Below are 23,773 nucleotides of genomic sequence, written 5' to 3'. Positions count from 1 at the left end.
GCTGCTGCCAAGCTCTCAGGACTCCCCTACCCGCAGTTCTCAGCTGCCAAATCCTTGGTCTCCTATCCAGTGAATGTGTAGTGACTTTGTGAGGGCAAAATGAAACTTGGAGTCATGGCTAGTGCCAGTTAACATGTTTCAAACAACCAGAAGCAGCTTCTAGTTTCTTTCAGGCTATTGCTTCAGCTGTTTCTCATGTTATGTACTGTCCTCAAAGACAGGAGGTAGTGCCATTATGGATTTCTGAGCCCCTCCAAGCTAAACTATTTGGAGTATCTTTCATTTTCTATCAGCTTGGGTCATGGTGTGACTGATTTTATATATTTATTGCTAAGGTCATGATTTCCCTCTTTTATAGGTGTTTTATCACACCAGACGTAAAGCCTGCTTCTCCTGGGCTTTGAGGATCTTCATGCTTCCAGAGCTGGAGAACCCAGTCAATGCTCAACCAACTTTTTGGGCTATTTTTTTGAAAGTCCAGAGCTTTGTATTGGGTGATATCAAAAGCTTCCACGGATTATGTGTCTCTCACAGCCTCAGTAAACACTAATGTTTCTAATACCTTGCCCGGGTCCTGGGCTCATGGTGCAACATTCAAAGACACCCTTCACACTGTCCTGCGGCTCAGGTTAGGGGTGGGCAAACTCTGCAGTGTTTGAGGTTTTGTGAATTTGGCAAAGCCTGCTTCAGGTTCATGGAGTTTGCTTGCTAATTTAGGGCAAAAAAAGTGTATTTCACCACCATTTGAAATCATATTGTTTTCATCCAAGGTACACAGTTTACGAAAAAACAAACATATTTTTCTACCTCAGGGAAAGCAGAACACCTCACAGAGTTCACAGCAGCACAAATAGGTGCTCTATTTATTGACTTATGTATATATAGTTTCCCCCACACTTTCTAAAGTATCTGCCTGTTTTTCACTTCATGCATTCTCTAGTTTTTTTTTCCCTCTTCCCCCCTTCTCCCCCCCTTGCTTTTCATGATTTAAGTGAAACACAAAGCTAACCCCATTTTGCTTTTGGTGTGTTGGTGTGACTGAGTGAATTGTAGCTCTGGGGAGCTGTCATTATCCTTCACTATCTTCTTTCATCCCCCAAATATTCCAGTTAAATTAAAATAAACTCACATGCCTGAGAGCCGCATTGCACAAAGACAAATGGAGAAAATAGGCTTGCTAAGCTTTTTATGGGTGCATCTTTTTACTCAACATCTCCATGGAAAAAGTGAAAATGCATCAAGATCCCTGGGTTCAGGCAGAACCGTCTCAGTTTGCCCCATTGGTTTTCCATCGATAGTTCTCCAGGTTTGAGAGGTGGCATTGCAAGCCCTGAAGGCAACCGGAGGGGCTCTAAAACCTGTCCTTAACCAGTGGCAGATCCCAGCATCAGCCATTCATCGAGGCAAATGTCACGCACAAATCATAAGCCTCTTCAGGGTCTGGAAGGCATCAGGACTGCACCGGGGATCACGGCCGCACTGATTTGGTGGTGGAGATGGCCCCATCCTGCAGCCCTGGAGGGCAGCAGTCACCCCGATGGGGGCTGGGGTAACAGGTACCCACATATTTCTATGCAAGGTTTGCAATCAAAGGATTTGCCACGTTTCTTCAGAAGGGAAGCTGCTCCAGTTGTGAGATGGGGGGATGGTTCACAGCTTTATTTAGGCGCCGCTGTTTTCACAGTTAGTTCTGCAAGCAATATATCATCTCCCAGCTTAGATAGGGCTACATCCCCTCACATGAAGCATCTCTGTTCGCCTCACTTCATGTTTTTGCCTGTTGATGGGAGCAGAAAGCAATTAAGCCAGAGAGAGGGTGGGAGCATTTTGTTCCTTTTCCTCTTCAAACTTATTTGTCTTCCTGATCTGACCAGTTACATCGTGTGCTGTGATCTTGTTGCTGATCGGAGCTCCAGCTGCTTGCAGAAAACTGTGCCCTTTCTTCAGAAGATAATAGGTACCAGACCCCAGTGTCTGCTGAAAAGAGGAGAGAAACTGCTGTCGGCTTCCCAGGCTGAAAACCCTGGTACAGCACAGGGCAGCATGGACAGCACTGACTTCCCAGTGCTACATGGAAAATTAAGACATGCCTCAGGTTTGGCATCCAGCTTACAGTAAGCCAACTGCAGCTATGCTTCCTTTAATCATTTTAATTACTGCTTTTGGAAGAGAACGGGTATAATGAGCGCTTATGCCTAAGCCTTACCAACACTTTACCTAGTGGTTCATGTTTCCAGTGATTTCAGTGTTGCAGAAGAGCAAAGTGGCTGCTAAAGGAGATGGGGGAACAAAGATTCCTGTTAGCCAAGATGACAGAATGTCCTTGGAGCTGGTATGAGGTAGAAAGGTCCTTTTGAGAGAAAAACTGAAGCATTACCAAAAAAAGTGGGAGAAAAAAACACAACACCATGTTATTCTAGTTCTTTCAATTGCTATTAATTGTTTGGATGCATTCAAAAATACTTTTTGGCTGGGGAAAAAAGTTTCTGACCACAGTGGGTTTTTTTTGCCTTTTTTTTTTTCTTTTCTTCTTTCTTTCTAATAGTGTTTTCACAAATATGACACCATCCCAGCTTCTTTGAGACTATTTCCGACTGATCCCTCCACTCTGGAAACAGACAAAATGTACTTCTTTTCTCCCATGTTCTTAATGAGCAGATTGGGTGAGAGCTGGCAGAAATACAAAGGAATATAGAAATATGCTGTAGGAAATGTGAGGAGCCTGTAGCCTGATGCCTCCACACATCTCCCTGCATGCTGGCCTTCCTGTGTGCAGGCAGCAGAGAACATAACATGTTTCTTCAGCCAGCCTTCAAGTGTGCCAATAAAACATCAGTGGTGTCATTGTACCTTTCTTCCACATCACTGGAGAATGTTTATATTTATATGTATGTATGTACATATATACATTCCTAGTTCCAGTGTAATTCACCTTCAGGAAAGATAAATGTACATTCTCAAGTTGCAGAGTTTAAGAAAAAATAACAACTGTTAGAGCTTTGCAATAAGAAAACATGTTTCCTCCTTAGAAACATGATGTGAATCTTCCTCCACTATAGCAAGAGCAGAAAGACATGCCAGGTTCAGTGAGCACCCTCACCCCCCACCTTGATTTTTAAGCATAAAGATGAATTTTTTTGCTGTTTCCCATCAGTAACTTCCTTCTCCAGTACATCCCTACTGTCTTAGTTGGAGAACAAGCCCCCTCCACAGGACGTTCTTTCATCATTTCCCAAAAACTATGTTTCTGAAGAGAGACAAGTTTTGGCATTCCATGCATTGGCATTCAGACAACAGCATTTGGTCAGATCAGTTGCTGATATCGCAGCTGGTTCTGTGGTTTCTGTCTGCTGGAGAAAACAAGAAGATGACCCCCAGTTGAAGGTACACAAAGTCCAATCCAACTTTAACAGGAATTAACCCAGACATTGCTTTAGCTGCTCCTGTACAACTTTAAGTTTGCTTTATAACCCAAGGCCCTTTTCCCACAGCTATGATTATTTGTCGTGGTTCATTACTATCTCTGCCCCATACATGATACAAGTAACTTAATTACAGATCAAGACTTTGTATCATTAGCAGTTTTTGCATTTAGTGCTGAGAAAGACTCAAGTGAAGAGCTGCTTTCTGTGACCTCTCATAAATAAAGGACCATTATAATTAACCCCCCAGCCTTGATTTATACTGGCTGTTTGCTCAGGCTGCCAGGATTGAGCCTCTTAATACGTATTGTTGCCAGGCAATTTTGGTGGAGGTTGATCTAGTTTAATCAAAGACTTGTTGCTTCTAATAAATTTTAGAAAAGTAGCATGAAACAAAAAACTATCCTGTCCAAATAGATTTCTCCTACTCTTCATGTTTGGTCCAGTCGTGGATTATTAATTGCTATGACTGTGATATGCTTTGATTTATTTAAATCAAAGCATGCCTCTTTGGCTTCAGTTGCTCTCAGTTTAACTCTGAATAGACACTGATACAAGGCTTAATGATATAAAGAACATCTGGTTTTCATAAATGACATCCGGAGATGTATGGGACTACTGAATGCAGAAACTCCCAAAATATCTGCAGGTTACACACACACATTTATTTTGCTTACAATACCAATAGCAAAACAAAAGAATTTATGAAGATCTGTGCATAAGCACGCGGATGTTTTAAGAACCAAAAAATGGTCTCTTACAAGAATTAATTAAATAAACACCAAGGAGGGTGAGTCTCACACATACAAAGTCCCCGGATACTACTCTGATCCTGTAAAGAACCTTAAGTACATATAATTAGGGCTATATTAAAAAGAGACAGAATTGTTGATACTTCCTGCTCAAGTGGCTACTGTGAAAATCAAATTCCAAACCCACAAAATTACCTATAATGCCCTGACACATTACTCTCTGTAAGCAGGAACCCTGGGCAGTATTTTCCTGCGCTGTCTCTACAGCCTTGGTCTGGAGGCAGGACATGTTCCCCATACCATCTGCAAAGCACAGCAAGCTGGGCTGCTCTGAACAGTGGACAGGGCACATTTCTCTTCTAAATATCAATAAATGGCACCCTACTATTTCAGCTTTCTGCAGACTGAGAGGGAGTACTCATGACAAGGTACCTCCCATACTTCAGTGATCCTTCCCCTCTGCAACATGCCTTTGGCTTCCCCAGCATGCTATGGATTTCCCCCGCTGGAACATGTTTTGAAGGCAGGACTGGCATTAAGGTTTTGGTTTGGCTCTTGCCATTTTAACCCCTGGCGTTAAAACCTGCTGGTTCTTGCTAATGATATTGGAGGGGAGCCCATGTTCAGGGCTAAATGTGGCGTCATGGTTTTGGTTCCACCTTTAACAATATTTTTCTTATCTCGGTATGTTGCAAAATGGTAACTAGGACCCACAAGACTGGTGAGTAAACTTGACTTAAAACACTTTGACATTCCTCTCAACCTCATCAGTCATTTTCTTTGCTTTATAGGTAATTGACTTAGAAGAAAATCTATCAAAAAGCCTAGTCAGCATTGGATTTTAGAAGTCTGAATATGAAGGTTTAGCTCATGAAAGGTTGTTGGCATGGAATTTCCAAATCACAGTGTTATTTCCTTTTTCCTGGGTCTCCTGGGCCCGGGGGATAGTCACTGAGGATAACGTAACTCAAAACCTCCCTATTGTCAAAGGCAGAGGAAAAATGCAGAAAGTGGGAGACTTCGTAGAAGCCTTCTGTATGGTGTAGGCCAAGAATGAAGTTTTTGGCTAAACAGAAACAACTCCCTTAATTTCCAGGGCACCATCAATACATGATAAGGATCCCAGCAGCTGGACAGAAAAGTCCTGTAGGATAATGTTTGCACTACACAAAGGCAAAGGCTGCAAGGAGAATTAAGATATGCCATGGGGTCCACCACCATCCATCCTATCCTCCCTTAAGTTGTGGAGCCTCGGTCAAACCAGTTGACCAGATCAGTTCCTGGAGAGCTATTATAATTTGGACAGCATCAGATTCTCTGCAAATAGTTTAGTCTCTGAACTAATTATCCTCTTTTATGAAGTTATAAATGCTATTAAAAGAGGAGCTAAATTAAGAGCTGGAGAATGTAGAATTAGTTTTTGTTGAAGTCCATGCCAATATATCACCTTCTAGGTCTGGATGTGATTTGTAACTTGCAGGTCATATCCAAAAACATAGTGTTTAGAGACATACCGGAATTAAAAAGGCAGAGAATTTGTTTCGCAGGCCCTGGGATAAGGGAAATTGCAGTATCCATGGTTTGCCAATGCCCAAGATAAAAGCAGCTGTCAGCCTGGTATAGAGCTGTCAACCCAAGCTTTGCTTTACAGTCTACAACCTATTCCCTGTTGTCCCATGTCTGATGCTGGAATGACTTCAAAAGCACACCTGAGGACCTGAGTTACAAACACAATTAGTAAGTAAAAGGGAATCAGGCCATAAAGATACATAACAATGAATTTCTGTTGAGATGTTTTTACAACGTCTCTTTAAAACATTACAAGTATAAGCATTTAAGTATTTCTCCCTACCCACACACTAAAAAAACTCAGCAACATTGGTAAAGGGCAAGGCTTTACCACTTGAGGACAGCTAAAGGACCAGCATTAGAGTGCTGTATTGCTTCTGCCCAGCTTTGAGCATGTTCTCAAATATTTGATGCCTGTTGCTGAGAAGTAGAAATGTGTCAGGACACAAATGTGTCAAATGTCAGGCCATGTGATTTTACATGTTTGACCAATAATGGTGCAAAGGAGTTGGATTTGCACCTTCAAACCATTTAGAAAACACGCTGTACTTTAGAAGACAAAAAAAGGAGAGAGCCCTCTTTACTCAGGAGTGACTGAAGTTGCTGCCAAGGTGAGGGACTCAGAAAACAGCGCTGCAAAGGCAATGGTGGCTTATGGTCATAGTGAGTGGTTGGATTGTGGTGGCATTATCCTAGACAGGGAGGCTTCAAGTCAGTAGGAAATGCCACCTGTAAAACCCTGAAGCCCAGGAATTGTCCAGCAGAAGATCACGATCTTTGAGAAGATACCAAGCTTTTGTGTGGGGGCAGCCCCAGACCCAATAACCTCTTTTGGGCATCACCTAGCACTGTCCACCTGACCTGGGGACAGGATTCTCATTAACTTCCCCTCTGGAGGGGGGAACAAAACCCTTCCCTGACTTTGAAGACAAGCCTGTGATCATGGCTATTTGCACGTTTTCTAGATGTACATATTCAAAGGGATTTATCCCAACACAACCCCTGAATCCCAAAGACTAAGACAAGCTTATCTCAAACCTTTCAACCTATTCCCATTATTTCATTGTTTGGAGGTATTTATAAAGGTGGGTACAGAGTCACACCAGTGAAAGCTTAAGTGAAATCACTTAATGCTCTTCCTGCAAATGGGAAAAGAAGGTTTTGAACCCTAGCTTATTCCCTTTGCTGAGGGATTGTTTAGGTAAGTAAGGATTGTCCAGGATAACCAAACTAGCTAAGTGCATGCTTACATAAGTGCTTTGCTCAGTCAGAGACTTAATGGACTCAGCAGCCCTAAAGCTATTTAACCCTTTAGTATATTAAAGCTAAGGTTGTGAGCTGTACCTGCCAAGAACAAGATAGCAGTAGTGAACAAACAGATGCCACTGCTTGCTGGGCCAAAGCCCCAGGAAATGGGCTACAGCAGTCCAGATGACCAACTTCTAATTGGGTTTGTGTGGCAGCACAAAAGATCATTAATTATTTCAGCAGTGGTCACCGAAGGGCATGCTTTGAGCTCGAAACCAGTGCTACCCATTTGGTTAGAGAGCTGGGAGCTGCCCTCTATAAATACAGTGCAGTGCCACCCACACAAGGTCTTTCAAAAAGATTTTTGTATGAGGGGCCCTGACAGTTGTATGTCTGATGCTGTGAGGAGTCATGAGCCCCTCCTGAAAGCAGAAGCTTCAGCTCTTTTGACATTCTCAGGGTGTATTTATGTTCTTATTTCCCCTGGAAAACAGGCTTAAAATCCTGTTTGTAAATCAGATATCTTTTTCATACATCCCTTGACCAACTACTGTGCCTGTATTAAGCTAAAACACCCTCAGGCAGAAAAATACAGCAGTAGTATAGAATATACTTTCACTGGTACAATCAAAATGAACAGGGAAATCCACTGTCTTACTGTTGTTACTACATGTACAAAAAAAATAGGAAAGACTAGAGGTCACCAAGATCAGTTCTTGGGGGAGGTGAGACAAACTGAATGCTGCATTTCTTAATTCTGCTTATTGTCTCAAAACAAGTCTTGAGAACAAACTCTCAGAGGAGATTAGAAAGGCAAAATGATAGTTATGTTAGACTTAAGTGTTCAGAACTAGACACATTTTTATAAATACAAGTTCTTTCTCTATACGTGTATAAATGAGTACGCATTTGGCTAGGCATCATGATAAACAGGTCTGTGTGCTGTGTAAGTACTGTCTAGCAACAGCTGAAACACTGGCATATTATTGACACTGTTTTGGTCACAAATCCAAAACATAACACCATACAAGTTTTTATGAATAAAATGAGCTCCAGCCCAGCCAAAGCCAGTACAATCTCTACCCTTTATTCCATACCATTTACATCATGCTTAGGTCCCACACTATCCAATACATCCTTAGTAACCAACACCCAGCTTCCCACCTTTGATATAAACACAGATATCATTCCCTTAGCCTATGTGCCTGCAACATGGCCATAAAATGCCCTTTGAGTCCATCAATGGGGTCTATCTGTGATGGTGGTCACTCAGGACAGGGGAGACGGTGTTTGGTGTGGAGTTACTGGGCACCAAAGCCAGCTCAGGCTGTGTCACTGCTGCACTTCCATGACTTCTTGTGAGAGTTGCCCTCTGTTGTTTCAAGCATTTCCTGCTACACTACTTCCTGTAACAAACAACTCAGATCACACATTACAATAATTTAATGGTATCTCCATCCACTACAGTCCCTTTGGGCCAGATTATAGGATTTTACTTTGCAAAGATGTCCTACCCTTGCCTAGCTTGGCTGGTGGTGAGTCATTCCTGATATACTACGTCCTATAACATACCATGGGTATACTTCCTATAACAGCCATGGGTTGCAGCAGTTTATAGGGATAGCCATGACAATTTTCACTCCTTATCCCTTTGGACCTGTCCATAGGCTTGAACATTGAACTCCTCCCTTTGCCCTGGTTCAGCATGATATTATCTACAGGTTGCAGTCCCTTTGTGGTGTACCTGCTGGGATGTGGACCTGTCTGTGGTGTACCTGCTCTGGTGTGGTCTTATCCATGAGGCACAGTCCCTTCAGAATTGTACCTGTTCTGTTGTGGCCTGTTCTGGTCACAAATCCAAAATACAGCACCATATGAGCTACTATGAAGAAAATTAACTCAATTCCAGGCAAAACCGGTAGACTCCTTCTCTGATTAAATGACTGGCTTGATAAACAAGGGAAGAGCAGTGGATATTTATAGTCTGCCTTCACTTCAGTAAGGCTTTCAACACTGTCTCCCACAGAATCATTGTCGACATGCTTTTGCAGCATGGGCTGAATGAGCAGACAGTGAAGTGAATGGAAATGCAAGCCAGGCTCTTCTCAGTGGTGCCCAGTGCCAGGAAAACAGGCAACAGGGACAGACTGAAACACAGGATGTTCCCTCTGAACATCAGGAAACACTCCCATACTTATGAGGGTGACTAAGCACTGACACAGGTTGCCCAGAGATGTTGTGGCATCTTAGAGACACTCAAAAGCCATCTGGACATAATCCTGGGCAACACAGGTGGCCCTGCTTGAGCAGTGAGGCTTCATGAAGTGGTCTCCAGCAGTCCCTACCCACCTCAACCATTCTGTGACTAGAGTCCATCCTGAAAAGGACAGAACTGAAACATTTTCACCAAGCGACATGAATATGCTGTTCCCATTCTATCATTCCACAATTTCCAGTTATTAAGTATTTGACTTTACAAATGATGAGCACAACATTTAAGAGTATCTCACGTTGGAGAAATTTTAAGACATTTCTATTTCTTCAAGTAGAAATCTCATGTTGGATTTGCTCTTTCCCATGTGGACCTATAATAGGATAAAAACAATAGTCAAAGGCCTACCATCATACTTCCAGAATACAAAATATTGCTGGAAAGGAACCACAGCCTAGAAAGGGTGTGGGATATTGTTTATTGCTTATAATGAAAAAGGTAATAAAAAATATTCAGATCAAACAGAACATGCAGAACCAACATTCTTACATCTTCTCTCTGCTGCCATGTATTAGATGAATGAGAGGAGAGCACTGCCTTTCGTGTAGTTTGACTTTAGCATGTATTGGGTGTCTATGTTCAGGAGTTGGCAATTTGTGTATGATGCCAAAGTGTGAAAAGGCTAGGACAGACTGGGAAGCAGCTCTTCTGACAAGAAGCTTAGGATGCTGCCGGACAAGAAGTGGAGTCTGAGTTGAGCTTACATTAGCACCTAAATTTTTCCATGAGCCTATGGATGTATGCAGTTTTAGGGTTCATTCTACAGTCCATATTCTGAGATCATAAAACAGTTGTAGATGACATATGCTATATACAATACAATAAAGACAATAACATCAAGAAATGGGCCTCACTATATGATGTTGAGCGGCTACTTGAAAAAAAGCACATTTATGACTTTCTTATAGCATAACGTGCTTAATCAGATTGCCTTGGTCTTGGGAAGCCAAGTTTACAACCATATACAGTGTGACAGTGCATATTCAATAGCTTGGTCCTGATTTACCTTTTTTCCCCTACAGAGTCTTCTTCCAGAGCACAGCTCTCCACAGCTCCTTATCTCAGTAGCAAACAAGGAACTATAATAGATTTATTCCCTAGGATGTAAGATAAAGAAACAGAAGAAAATAATTTTCTTAAGGTAGAATGCCACAGCAAGGAGGTGTGGACACTGGTGTGGGACTGGAGGGAGAGGCAGCAGAGCAAGTGCAGCAGCTTGGGCACCTGGTCTGCAGGGTCAGCAGCGAGTCCTACAGCAAGTCCCTGGGTTGGGTCCGTGTTGGAGTAAGGAAGAGGTCTCCAGACACACACGTGACCAGGCAGAGAAATGACAAGTGCTTCCACTACAATGTCAGCTCTCTTCAGTGTGTTTAGTGGCACAGATCTGTCCGCCAGGCTGTAAATATCTGGGGTAAGGTATCTGTGGTCTCTCCATCTGTATAATACCCGGCAGTGTTCAGTGATGGAGCTGCTGCCCAAAGCTGTACAGTTGATAAACAAACCTGCTGCAGCTGTATTTGCAAAGTGAAAATTTACTGATGGCACTGCTAGAATGAAATAGGGTGAGATGGGTGGACCTTAACACAGAGAGCATTTGGAGTCTGCACTTTATTTGATCTTTCTCTTGATTTTCTTTTAGCACGATGTCTTTCTAGGAGCTTTTTTTTTTTTTTTTTTTTTTTTTTTTTTTTTTTTTTTTCCTCTATTGTACTTAAGGCTCTGATCTATCACTCTGACCAGGTGTCAAGCAGGTGCTGTTAAATTTCACAGAAGGTTTGCAGTCCTGGCCCACTACAGCTCAATCTTAGCACAGTGTATATAGCCTATATAAATACATAGAGTTCAGAGACAAGGAAATTCAGGAAAAAGGTGGGGACTAGCACCTGTGTCTGTATTGATTAGCCCAAGGCATTGTGTATTATCAGTCAAGCAAGTGTCTGAAAGGTGCTAAGCAAGCTGAGATCACTTGACAGCTTCACTAGCCTCATCTGCTCTTTTCAAGACGATATGAAAGCCATCTGATGGAACACAAGTCTATGTCAGAGAAGATAGGCATGTGTTCATGTCAGCTCTGTCTACCTTTTGTTCTCAGCAGGTCGATGGCCTCACATGTGTGCAGGCACCACAAACTGATGGTCACCTCAACAGCCCATGATGCAAACACACGGTTGCAGATGCAGTGACGTGAAGCTCTTGTTTGGCTTACATTTTACTAAAAGACATTAAAAAATAAATAAATCAGCAAGCATCAAGTGAATGTGACAGCCAATGGAATGTGACTACTTACCATCAGTGATTTGTCTTAGCAGAGGTCCTTGCAACTCAACAGCATCTGCTGATAAATATTGCCCAGGGTGATATGTGAGGAATGAAGGAGGGCATTGGTATCCCACCATGACTGCCACAGCCTGGGCTGTGCCTGCTCACGTGCCACAACCAGCAGCCTACCCCTCAGGAAAAGCTAGGTGCACTGCAGGGGCCCCGATAGCAGAAACAAAAGGGGTTTTATAGATTAACTTCACAAAGTACACCACTGCATGGCTTTCATGCCATGCAGGCAGACAGAGGCACAGCGAAGTGAGTTTCAAAGGGTACAAGAGTCACCAAACACAGGGTGTTGGGAGCATGGGGTGTGCAAGCAGCGCAGGTGGCTCTGGCCATGGGCCAGGTGAGCACATGGAACTTTGCAGAGGGCAGCTGACTTTGTTCTGATTATTTCATCAGAGAGTGGAGGCTGTGGCACCTGGTGCCTTCATCCTATGAGGGGGTGGGATGTCCTTGACCCCAGGAGAGAATAAAAGGGTGATTTTCAGTACTCTGGGGGCTTTTTTGTGTCAGTTTGGTTTGAGGGATTGGCAGGGAGGAGGGCTTTATGGCAGGTGATAATCAGGGCAGGGGACAACAAGCTGGCTGTTGGCACTGGGGATGGCTGTGGAGGTGCCCCATGGTGAGAAGGTGCCAGGCTCAGGGCTCCTGCTTTGGGCTTGACACTAAGATGTCTCTGATGTCCAGCATGCCATGGAAAGCCTGGAGCACGTAGGAGTAACACAACCCCAATGAACAGGGGTGGCAGATCAGACTGCCTCCAGTGCCTGAGGAGGACAGGTATTAAGGGAAGGGGTGAAGGTACACCTAACAGGTGCAGTGGGGCTCCTGAACCTGGTAGAAGGAGGATGAATTTAGCTGTGAAACTGCTTTTTTTTTTTTTTTTTCCTTAAAAAGAAAAAAAGCCTACTCACCTAATGCTGAGTTCTGAAAACATCCAAGAGCTAACCAACACTGACAGCTTTATGAAACCACAGCTCAATTTACACCACCAACCAATTACCAAACTTCTAGGACTTTCTGTCACAGGCAGTGGAGAGGTACAGCATCAAGAGATCCAAAAAGGGGCTAAATAACTTTGTGATCAATTAATTCATCTCCCCAGACACTGTGGATGGACCTTAAATGTGGCCATAAGGAGGACCTCCACGGTCCACTGCACTCTGATGGGTTGCCGATGTGAGCAGGGTGTTTTTCTATGTTTCAAAAGGGACTCCCAAAGGTGCTTTTATCTTTAATGAGAAAAATGGCAAAGCAGAGTGAACGTGAGCCCAGTTACTCCTGTACCTTTTCAGGTCAAAGCAAAGCCCTGTCTGGACTCAGTAGTAATCTCTGACAGCAGTTGACAGCAGACACTGTTCTACTTGGTTCTGGCAAACTCCTTTCAGTAAATTTATGCATAATAAGTGTGATACCTGAGCTCTGAATTGAGAATCCTGCTGTACATGTGATGAACCGCTGGGAGCATGTTGTCTTAGATTATTTAGAGCTACATATTGTAATGGGAACCTCTGAATGCACAAGGCAAGTTTTGTTGATGGAGCTGAACATGGATCATCTATGTAGTGAACTGTAAGTTGTTGCATAAACTTGTGCTTCTAGGTGCTTTCTGTAGATGCTAATTAAACCCTAGAAATCTAATTGTGCATTACAAGAGCTGTATCACTGTACCAATAATTAATTCCATATGCATTAGCAGGCTTAGAGAAGGGTGTCAGTAGAAGCATGTAGAAATCCAACAGCAGTACTATCTTGAATTTTTCTCTAAAAATGAGAAAGAGTTGTCATGACCGCTTGTTCTGTGGGCTGTGACCTTTACAGTGATCATAAATCAATTAATTGTTGTCTTTTTTATCTGAGAAAAAAAAATAAACTAAGTAACACTCCTAAGAAAATATGGGTAGCTTCCTTTAGTGTTGGAAATTACAATACAGACTTCCTTATTAAATCATCTGGTTCCTTTTTTCTTTTTAGTAATATGTGCACAACAACATGACAGTCATAAAGTGGCATGGCACTTAAAGAACCATTTAAGTCCATTTTCTACTTCTTGGTTATATTAAATAAGATAAATTAATGGCAGCTCCACTACCTATAATTCCTGTAACTGCTCTGAATTAGCTCATGAACGATAATTATCAATTCTCAGGACAGCCTTGAGGAACATGGAAATACAATGTGCAGCATATGAAATACTTGAACATGCCTTGACAGTTTCTTGCAGATATTCTGGAACCTATGTTTCTTTAATGTTAATTTGCATACACATAACAAACATAATATTTTCTTTATTTGAAATAAAAAAGTTCCTTGGGCTTCAACTGAGCCAGATTGTCAGCTCACTTCTTGTGTAAGTCTATGGTATATTTGGTGGAGCTTGTAATTCACAGGGGGACATCAGGAAAACTTTAATGTTTTCTTGACATTTCACCACAAATGTGTTAAAGCAAGTACAAAAGCTGTCCCTTCCCTCCCTGCTGATGCCCTCACATTAGATATGATGGCATGGAATAGCATATGGGCTGACAGGCTGCCAAATGCCCATATGTGATATTCTGTAGGACTGCTGAACCACTGTAGTTCATTATGTGCTGGTACATTGCACTGACCCTGTGGAGTTGCAATGAATCCATCTTCCTTTCATTACTTTTGGGTCCAATGGAGAATAAGGCTTCTTGAGCTAGAGAGATGACACTTTTAATTTAAGTGACATCTAGGGACATACTGAGGCTATGTAGTGATAATCTCTTTGAACTGACAAAATGTAATTGCTTAAAGTACCTTACATTATTGAAATCAAACTACAGAGCAGAAGTAACAAGGAAAGGCAGGTGATCTCTGATGAGTACTAGTACACAAAGTCCTTATACTTACTCTCTGCTTTCCCATATTGCTAGATTTTATGCTTCTTGTAAAACACTTTTTTTTTTCTTTTCTTTTCTTTCCTTTTTTTTTTTTTTTTTAAACAAGAACAGACTAAACCAAAGAAAAGTGTTTTTTCAGGATTTTCCCAGCAAGCATGGACTGCTGGACAAGACACCCAGCACTTATTTACATGATCCAAGCCCTTTAAAAGCACAAAGTTGCATACAAGAGCAGTATCAATTTCTTATTTTACATGGCCTTTAAACACTTACAGCACCAGATGCAGCCTACGGCTCGGAGTATGTTCTAACTTGCAAAAAAGAAGTGATGAATAATGTGGAAAACATGCTAATATCAGAGTCAAACTATCATGAAATGCTCTGTATGTGTGTGTATATATATAAATAGACAAGCAAGTTACTCCCTTTGAGTATAAAGTTTCTCAAGCTTTATGGCTTTAGTATTCTGTGATTACAAACATAGTAAATAAAACAAAAATCTAACACTTGACACAAGAATCTTTTACTTAACTGATTAACAGCATATAATGTTGCCTAATCAACCAAATCACACTTCAAATACAAGAGAACTGATTTCTCCTTCCATTTACATCAGGAGTAAAGTTTCTTCGAGCTTTGATGGAAGTAATATTTGTTCCTCAATCTTTAAATCACATCCAGGCAGTTAAGCTATTTCTTGTATGCTTTCTGGCATCAATGGCAATGCAATCAACTTGAGAGCAGCCACTTACTAGTTCTTTCAGTGCAGCATATAATGACAGTCAACAGACCCTCCAAAAAGGGATGAACAGAGCTGCCAGGAAAAAAAAAAAAAAAAAAAAAAAAAAAAAAAGAATCATTCTATCACTTGGTGGGGAAAAACAAACAAACAAACAAAAAAAAAAAAAAAAAAAAAACACGCTTCCCAGATTTGTTAACCTGCAAGACATTTCATACTGGGTCAAATATATTGGGTCTGTATGGAAGAAACTTGTTGTTTGTCTTTCTTAGCCCTACCTCCTCCCATCCAGAAGCTGTCCTGCAAGGAGCAGGAGGGAAGCCATCTGGACCACGTATGCAGGCACTTGGCATCTCTGGTGGCAGCCTTGGCAATGGTCTCTACCTGCTACTGTACAAGATTCCTGAAATACTGATATAGGGCAAAAATCCTAGTGCGAATCCTCCAGTGGCAAAAATAACTTAGCTGCACGTTACTAGTTGTGTTTTTGTTTATTTATTTATTCATTTGAGGGGGAGTCTCTCTAAATAGAAAAGTGTCTTTGGGAAGAAAAAGTACCATTCCAGAACCCCAGTGCTATTAGGGTGAGAGATAAAATGTTGGGGAAAACAAGGGAGAATTTGCTACAAGTGCCACTTGAGATTTTGTGTATAGCAGTGGATGTTAGTTAAAGAGGTCAGAACTGTGAAATAATGTGATCTTCCTAGGAGTGCTATTGCTTTATTTCTTGTAGCCTGCAGCGCAGACATAGCAAGCAATTTGAAAGACTGACTGGCAGAGAGAATTGTAGGGATGAGGGCAAAAGGAGACAAGGAATATTTAATGTTCCAACCCTCCTCCCCACCTCCAAGTTAATTCAGTGTGGGCTTTTCTTGATCAAAGTTCCTACCCCACAATATATTGTAATTTATGTGTTTGAGGCATACAATAATGCTGAGCTAATGTGGTTTTGTACTTAAGTAAACATGTTTTCAGAGTTACTAATGCATGACAGAAAGTGCTGGGTCGAAGTCTCTCCTGAATTAGGAGAAGAAAGAAAAACAGATATATAAAAGGAGCAGTATGCCTGACTGAGTAATGCTGCATCAGAAAGTCTGCAAGTCAGTAGCCTACTCTTTGATAAGGAACTATTTTTAATAATTCTTGGGCTGAGAATGAAACATCCTATTTCACCTGGGATCTTCTGCAGAGCATGCAACTACTGCTTTTGAATTTTTCAGCCTGTTTCTTAGAATGTTAGAAGACATATTCTATCTCAGGTCTTAGGACTGTAAAACACAAATATCCCCAAAGGGTTTCAAATTAAAAAAAAAATAATAATCAAAAGTTTACTCTAGTTTGCAATGAAAGAATAAGCAGACATACAGTGTCATGGGTAACACATAGATTAAATAATACTTTTATATCTAGCGGAGTCTCAGCATTTTTTTTTTTATCTGACTACCATGCAGTTGAGTTATATATCATTAAACTAAAAAAAAAAACATGTTACTTCTCATTTTAAAAGATCCTTTCATAAGATTTCTTTGGAGATCTACTTGGGTAGGAGAGTACATCTGCATACATGGGAGCACAGAAAAAAGGTCCGTTTCCTTATCACTGCTGGTGCTTTCTTACCATTCTCTTAAAATGAGATAGTGAAATAAAATACAGATATTGTTTGATGTATATTTAATGTATGTTCTAAAGGATCTCATCTGATAAGCTATCATGAGAAACGGACCTTCCATAGCATTTACTAATACAGCACATGATTTTGATCTATAAAGTAAACCACAATAAGAAAACCACGTGTTAACAGCGTGGGAACACCAAGAAGAGAGACCTTTCTTAGTGTGTTTTGAACACGATGAGATTTCTAGATAGTTTTGCACCACTGACGTCTCTTTCATCAGTGAGATAGATCCCAGAGCTTGGTCAGAGTAACAAAGACAAGTTGAACCAGGAAAATTAGAAAATTGAGTGAAGGGGAGGGTAGGAAACTTTGATATAAGCTTGTAAGTTCTATCAATATTTCATGGGTTTGTGTGAGAGGATACTATAATGATGGAGCAGTCTGAAACTAAAAGGCATGTGTATCCCACAAGTTGCAGAGTAGAAGCCCAAGTGGCAGGAGCTCCACTTTCCCAGAGTTACAAAAAACACTGCATTACAAGGATCCAGATATCCAGAACCAGACAGAAATCTTCACTACAGAGAGTGCCTCAAACAAAGCACTGCTCTCTTGGTTTTGATTATTGCTGTGGTCTGTGCCAGACTCACTCCTGCAAACATCTTCACTGGTGCAAACAGAACTACCAAGTGAAAAAGTTTCCCTGTGGAAAGGGGGACTCCTGGTAAGGAAGATAAATACCTGGGAGAACAGGACAAACACTGTGACTGTCTGATGCACAGAGAAAAAGGGGAACTGTAATATGCTGTCTCATAGCACAAGAGCCAGGCAGTGTCATGCAGAACATGAAAATGAGAGGTTCAAAACAAGTCAGGGAGATGCTCTGTCAGACTGCGGCCCTGTGAAATCTCTGCTGAAGGACAATGATGTTGCTTGAGTTCTGCATGCATTCAAAGGCATTAGATGATATGTGTATATATATATATATATATATATTTTTTTTTTTTTTTTAAAAAGGCCACCCATTGCAAAAATAACTTTGCTGGCTTAAGATACCCGTCAATCTCCAAATTGCTGGGCAATATGGAAGAGTATTTTGAAGAAGTATCACTGTATGCTCGATCTGATTTTTTTCATTATTCCCTAGGCATTCACTGAAAAACACAGGACCTGACAGACCTTCAGAATTACCTGCTAGTTCTCATTTTATTTTCTCCTATATGTAATTGTAAAAACAGCTCACAATTTGCAGGTAGAATAGAAATGGGTGTAGTGAATGGCCAAGAGTGTCAACTCAAGCTTCCTCCTTAACTGTATTCCTGATGCTAGCTGACAGGTAATAATCTTGTGATGCTAGTCACTGAAAGGGTACTTCCTAAACAAACATACACAAAACACTGTCAAATCACACAGGTTAATGGACCACAAGATTTTCCACTGCTTCAAGAGAATGAACTCAAGAAGTAGCTTCACTACAAGAGATAGGAGTATTTCAATTCAAGCACATGCTTATATTTATTAAGGTACTTAAAATTAGGTGTGTGCTCAAGAGCTGTTATGAGACGTGGGCTTGAAGCATTTTCCCGAGCTGGGACTTTGCTACACTGATAGTTGGCAATGCAACTAGTGAAAAGAAGAGTGAAACCTAAAATAGATGCACACACACACAAGAATGCAAAAAGAGTGTTTCTTTTTATGTCTGTCTGCTAAGCTTAGTGGGCTTTCTTGGCTAAGTCTGTGCTAAATATTACTGAAAATAGCATAGTACTGTAGTTATTTCAAAGCACTGTCTGTATTTGTTCTGTGCACTGGGTGGGCAGGAAGCTTCATTTCATAAATCACTTTCAACGAGACAGTAGGCTATAAAAAGGGAGGTGGTGTTTTTTTTTTTTTTTCCCTTTAGTTTTTTTAGTTCTGACAGTTCTGAAGTGGTACAGCCTACATACTGGGAAAAGTTCAAAAAATGTTTCTCACTGCCCTGCAGACCTTATCTTGCACATAAGAGACCCAGGGAGCCATCAGCAGGCACCCCCGTGCTAGTTGGTCCCCCAGGTCATGCTGTGTAGACCACTGTAAGACATTTGTCAGCAAAATTGCTAAAGTAATGTCTCCTTCCCAGCCCCATGCAAAGCCCTCCACAAGAAGTTTCACAGTGCACTGTCAGCATAGGGAACCCATCTGGTCAAATAATTGTCCAGAAAAATAAGATAGGTTAGTTTTCAGTGTAGTCATGCAGGGATGAGCAGTAGGATGAAGAGTGTGAGAAGAGCGGAGGCATAAGCGGGCAGAAGAGCCTGCTTGATTCAGCAATTCTCCTTGAAGGTTATTTGTTAAAACTTCGTTAGATAGAGCTTTACACTCAAAAAGGAGCCAACTGCAGGTTAGGTTGCTCCCTGTGGTACATACTGGGAACAACAGGATAGGAGAGATATGCAGTCATGTATCTGCCTGCAGCAAGGGAAAAAGTGCTGTCTGGTACCACTCACTGTATCACAACTTCTCCCACTTACATTAAGAAAAATGGAGTTCTGCACACCAGTAACTAAAATGTGCCCCACAATTTTGGTGCACTGGCTGGACAAGTGGGCTTCTAAACTACTGCAGAAAAGTAAACATCACTGAGTGAGTGGTTTCCATCCAGGTTGGTTGTTTCTCCCCAGGGTCACTAAAACTTTGGCCAATGGGGTTTACGAAGCTCAGGAAGTTCACAACTGCTAAATGTCAGATGAACATTTTGTAAGGACAGCCATAGTGAGTCAGTGCCTCAAATCATCCTTTCCAGCCTCTGCTTCCGACTGTCCCCAGTGCTGAAGGCCTCAAGAAACACAACCAGCAATTGTAGCACCAGACTTTCCCTGTGCTGCCCTTCCAACTTTTGGCACTCTGCTTTGTTTCCTGACCTAAAGTTTGCTAACAACCAGCTGGCTGCCTCCAGCCAAGTGATTTTCACTCCCCCTGGCTCCCTGCACACATCTCCCATGTCTGCAACAAGCTCCTCTGCTGGGTCAGCACAATCCACTGCCTTCTGTCCGACCTGGGAGCCACTGCAGCCTCACTCTGCATTTGGTAGGCTTAGAAACACATTCCTCAGCTACAGTACACTGCTAGAGCTGCTGTCTGCTCTTGCACTTCAGGGATTAAAACTGTTGCAAAGGTTGTACTCCAATCAGAGTTAATTTATTTTCTGTACTCTCCAATAAGTCTTTATCCTCTCTTTTTAAAAGAAATGATTTTGGTAGGAAAAGGTGTTCAAAGAGCTCTGGGAAAAATAGCAGCAACCATGTAATGTTTTGTTTTAAAGCAGGGTTTAACATCCTTTTCATGCTACAGTCCCAGCCTATGAAAGGGTAAAATATGATTGCTTAAAATAATTGTAAACACTCCTCCAGCTGAATCCAACCTGATGGAATGAACACATATGCAGAGTGTTAGTTATGATACTGACCATATATGAGAAGGAAAACTAATTAAAATTCATATCTGAGGCTATGTCCAAGCTACCTTGTGGATTATGTGTAGGATTGCCTTTTAAAAGCACTGCAAGGTTGAAGCCTTTGTTTTAATTCGAAGAAACAATTTTTGGCACAGTTTTAGTGGGAATTTTGGAACTGGTAATTGAGACAATCCAGTATTGCCCATACAAAAAACGTATGCCTTGTGCATTTGGGAGAGCTCTGAACTTGTAAGCAGGCATTTGCATACACCATTATGTGGATATTGAAACTGAAGCATCAGCCAAACATTCAACCTAAATTACTTTCATTTAGGCTGATGTAAGCATGCCTTCTGCTTTTGCCACTTGACACATGTAAGATAACGTGCAGAGAGTTCATGGCAGACTACAGCCCTCTGAGTTGAAGTTAGAGCTTTACATTTAGAATAAAGATGCATCAGAGGAATATTTAAAAATATATATATACTCCAATCAATATTAGCAACTTTGAAGGCTCATAGGACTTCTCCATTTAACTGTAATGCAAGTCCAAAACTTTTCCTTCTGCATGGTAGCACTCATTGACCTGAGCCAGTATTTTAGTGATTCTCCACTGCAGTTGAGATTGCACCCTGTTGTATTAACTGATACTGCTTTAGAAGAGAACATCAAATGCTGGGAAGGCGCCCTTTACAGGCGGATTAAAACTCCTAATTTTACATGGTAATTATTAAGATGAATCATGAAACAAAGGCTGCCAGCTATGCTATGTTAGACTGAAGTCTCCCATGTTCAACATTCTCTAGCTGCATTTAGCTCAGTAAGTCTGTCATTGGATTTCCATGAATTTGCTGAGTGTTGAAGTTTGCTTTTAAATTCTCTTGCAATCATGCAAACCACACAATAAGACTAACCACTGTAAATTGATTTACAGAAAATGAAAATGAGCTATCTGGAAACCAGTTTTAGTAGTGATACATTGTCTAAGTTCAGTGTGGCTCATTTTGTATCTCTTTGATCAGAAATAAAATCTTTGACAATTAAAGCCGGAAAAGGCTTGCTATGAACACAGACTCTGAACTGTAAAAGTATTGGTTCAAGCTGAGTGATAAACGGCAGAAGTTCTGTTTTCCACAATGGTGTAAACAGTTAGCTCAAGAGTGTTGTTGCTATTGTTACATATTTACAGTTGAAATCTGCTATACATATCGCATTTCAAAAAATAGAACACTCTCTCAGAAAACAACATTTCAGCTCTTCTCTCTCTTCAACCTGGATCTCAATCCCCAAAGGAACATATGCAAGACAGCAGATAAATCACACTTTACATAAGTGTGTGCCATAACCTTGATGAGTAGGGTGTAAAGCTATTTTTTCACTACTCTCCCCAACATGGTAGAAAAATTGATTTAAATTTTGAATTTCCATGCATCTGTAAAGTCATTTATAATACCACAAAAATCTGCCCCATTTTAAGATCTGGTGTACCATACTCTGAACTCAGGTTGGATGTGATCAGGTAACTGTTTTCTTATAACCCAAATTACCTGGAAAATGTTGCAGTCTTGAAAATGCACGCTTTATCTTTGGCATGTTCCAAGAGACTTCTTCAGAATTAGTATGAATTGCACAACTCTACTAAAGACTTTTAAAATAGGACCAGGGAAAGTCATTTGCTGAGCCTGTCTGGCAAGGCACATCAATCTGAGATGGTGTTTCTCAAATGTTCTTGAGCAGCAACTTTTGCTGGCCAAATTACCTGTATTTCAAAAATAAAAAGTAGATCAAAGAGCTGACAGTGAGGGATCCATAAATCCCTCCCACCCCTGATTCACCAGCAGCAGTTGTACCTGTAATATATGTATTATTTTTAGCAAGAGAGCCTGTAGGCCAGGGTGCCGTCATGAGCTACTGCTGTGCATCCCACGTGGGAGAGAAAATGTTTCAAGGCTAGGCTGGATGGGGCTTTGAGCAACCTGATCTAGTTGGAACCAGATAATCTTTAAGGTCCCTTCCAACCCAAACCATTCTACATGTATGATCCTGTTAGGGCTTAGCTCAGACAGTTGGAAAACTGCAGGCAGATACAAACTAAGCAAGAGTTAATAATAAGAGTTAATAAACTAGGAAACTAGGCCAAAGTTCTGTAAAGAACTAATGTGGAAGGTGAAGCTGGGGCCTCCCAGGTGAAGGATACTATAGGATCACAAAGCAAGATAGCAGGAGAGACCAGCTCTGAATGCTGAAGTGTGTGGCATGGGTAAGTTCCACCCTGGAAATATGATTTAAGTCCCTCAACAGAATAAAACATCTTCCAGCTGGGAAAGGTCAAGAGGCTTACAGCTTCCCTGACATGTCCTCTGCCCAGGAAAGCCCTAAGGAAGCAGTCTTCCTTTTTATGAGAAACTGTGAAACAATGTAATGGAAGCAATTTGAGGGGAGAAATACCTAGGAAGTGGCTTAAAGAAAAATACCACCTCTCCCATGCAGACTGCCAACGAATTGTGTTTACAAGCTGTGTAAGCTCCCCTCTAGCTTAGCTGGGTGCAAGAAGATGACCCGGCTGAACATAGTAAGAGGAGATGCAATGTGTTACAGTCTGTATCATATGTTTGGGCAAGATTGATTAGATGAGGCAGGCAGGAAGGTGATGTGGCTGGTTGGCGTGTCTTGACCATTTTAAAATCAGTTTTACAGCTAGTTTTTCCAATTTCTAGAATTGTTTGAACTATGTGTATGTGTTACAATTTTCCCATAGATAGTGCTCAGGACTTAAGAGAAAGGGCCTCTTAAATCTACATAATTCATTTTGCAAACACAGGACTGGTCTATAAATCTGCATGCTTCAAGTCCATTGTGAATAATTCCTTATTTTTGAAACTGCTGAGCCAGAATCCCCACTCATGATACTTAGCCTGACATTTCTTACATCTCATGAAGTGTCTTCCTATGTATGCACAACAAAATCACTCCATTTTAATCTGAACCCAGTTTAAGTTACTGAGTAGCTAAATACAATTAATCAGACAATACCTCTCCCTCTAAATTATGTCATTAGCTATGCATCCCTGATTGCCTACATGTTTCTTCCTAACAAGAGAGGCCTAGTTCAAGACACATATGTACACATTAACTCACATCTCTGTTGAAAATAAACTTATGCTAACCAAGTTTTTCAAAACCATCTCTAGGACTCGGGGCTTACTTCTAAGTAATTTCTAATGGGATTTTGGAGCCAAATCCTATAGACAGCTTAAGGAGAAATCTCTATCTTACATGTTCATTCATTTTTTTTATTTTTTTATTTTTCCTATTAAACTGAATGACCAACAAGTTTTTAATGTGTTTCACAGCTTAGCTTGTTCATCTTGTTCATTTTCTGATAGAGAATCAGCATTTCTCTTTCTTCCGGGGCATAGCAGTGTCCTAAGTAGGGCTAAGTACTCATTAGGATGAGCAGATGATAACCTAGCTGCCTGCTTACATTTTCTCACAACACAAGACAACACAGTAGCAACCTATCTGTTGTATTTCCTG

The 23,773-nt window shown here is 41.2% G+C and overlaps 1 protein-coding gene across 30 annotated transcripts in view; it reads right to left on the bottom strand.

Moving 5' to 3' along the window:
• The window catches only part of LOC311439477 (uncharacterized protein), a 127,114-nt gene that overhangs the window by 54,949 nt on the left and 48,392 nt on the right, over nt 1–23,773 (bottom strand). For 4 of the 30 annotated variants that reach the window (XR_014694733.1, XR_014694741.1, XR_014694742.1 and 1 more), the window contains one exon: nt 1,170–1,977. The exons of 22 other annotated variants lie outside the window; for them this stretch is intronic. The gene's annotated coding sequence lies outside the window, so the exon portion shown is untranslated. Of the gene's footprint in view, nt 1–1,169; nt 1,978–14,874; nt 15,267–21,783; nt 21,996–23,773 lie in introns of those variants that run through there. 4 more of the 30 variants (XR_014694737.1, XR_014694735.1, XR_014694734.1 and 1 more) reach the window with 4 other exon arrangements.

This window comes from Aythya ferina, assembly GCF_964211825.1.
Source record: "Aythya ferina genome assembly, chromosome: 7".
NCBI classification, from domain to species: Eukaryota; Metazoa; Chordata; class Aves; order Anseriformes; family Anatidae; genus Aythya; species Aythya ferina.
The sequence above is the reverse complement of the archived record's forward strand: the minus strand, read 5'-3'. Positions and strand labels throughout refer to the sequence as shown.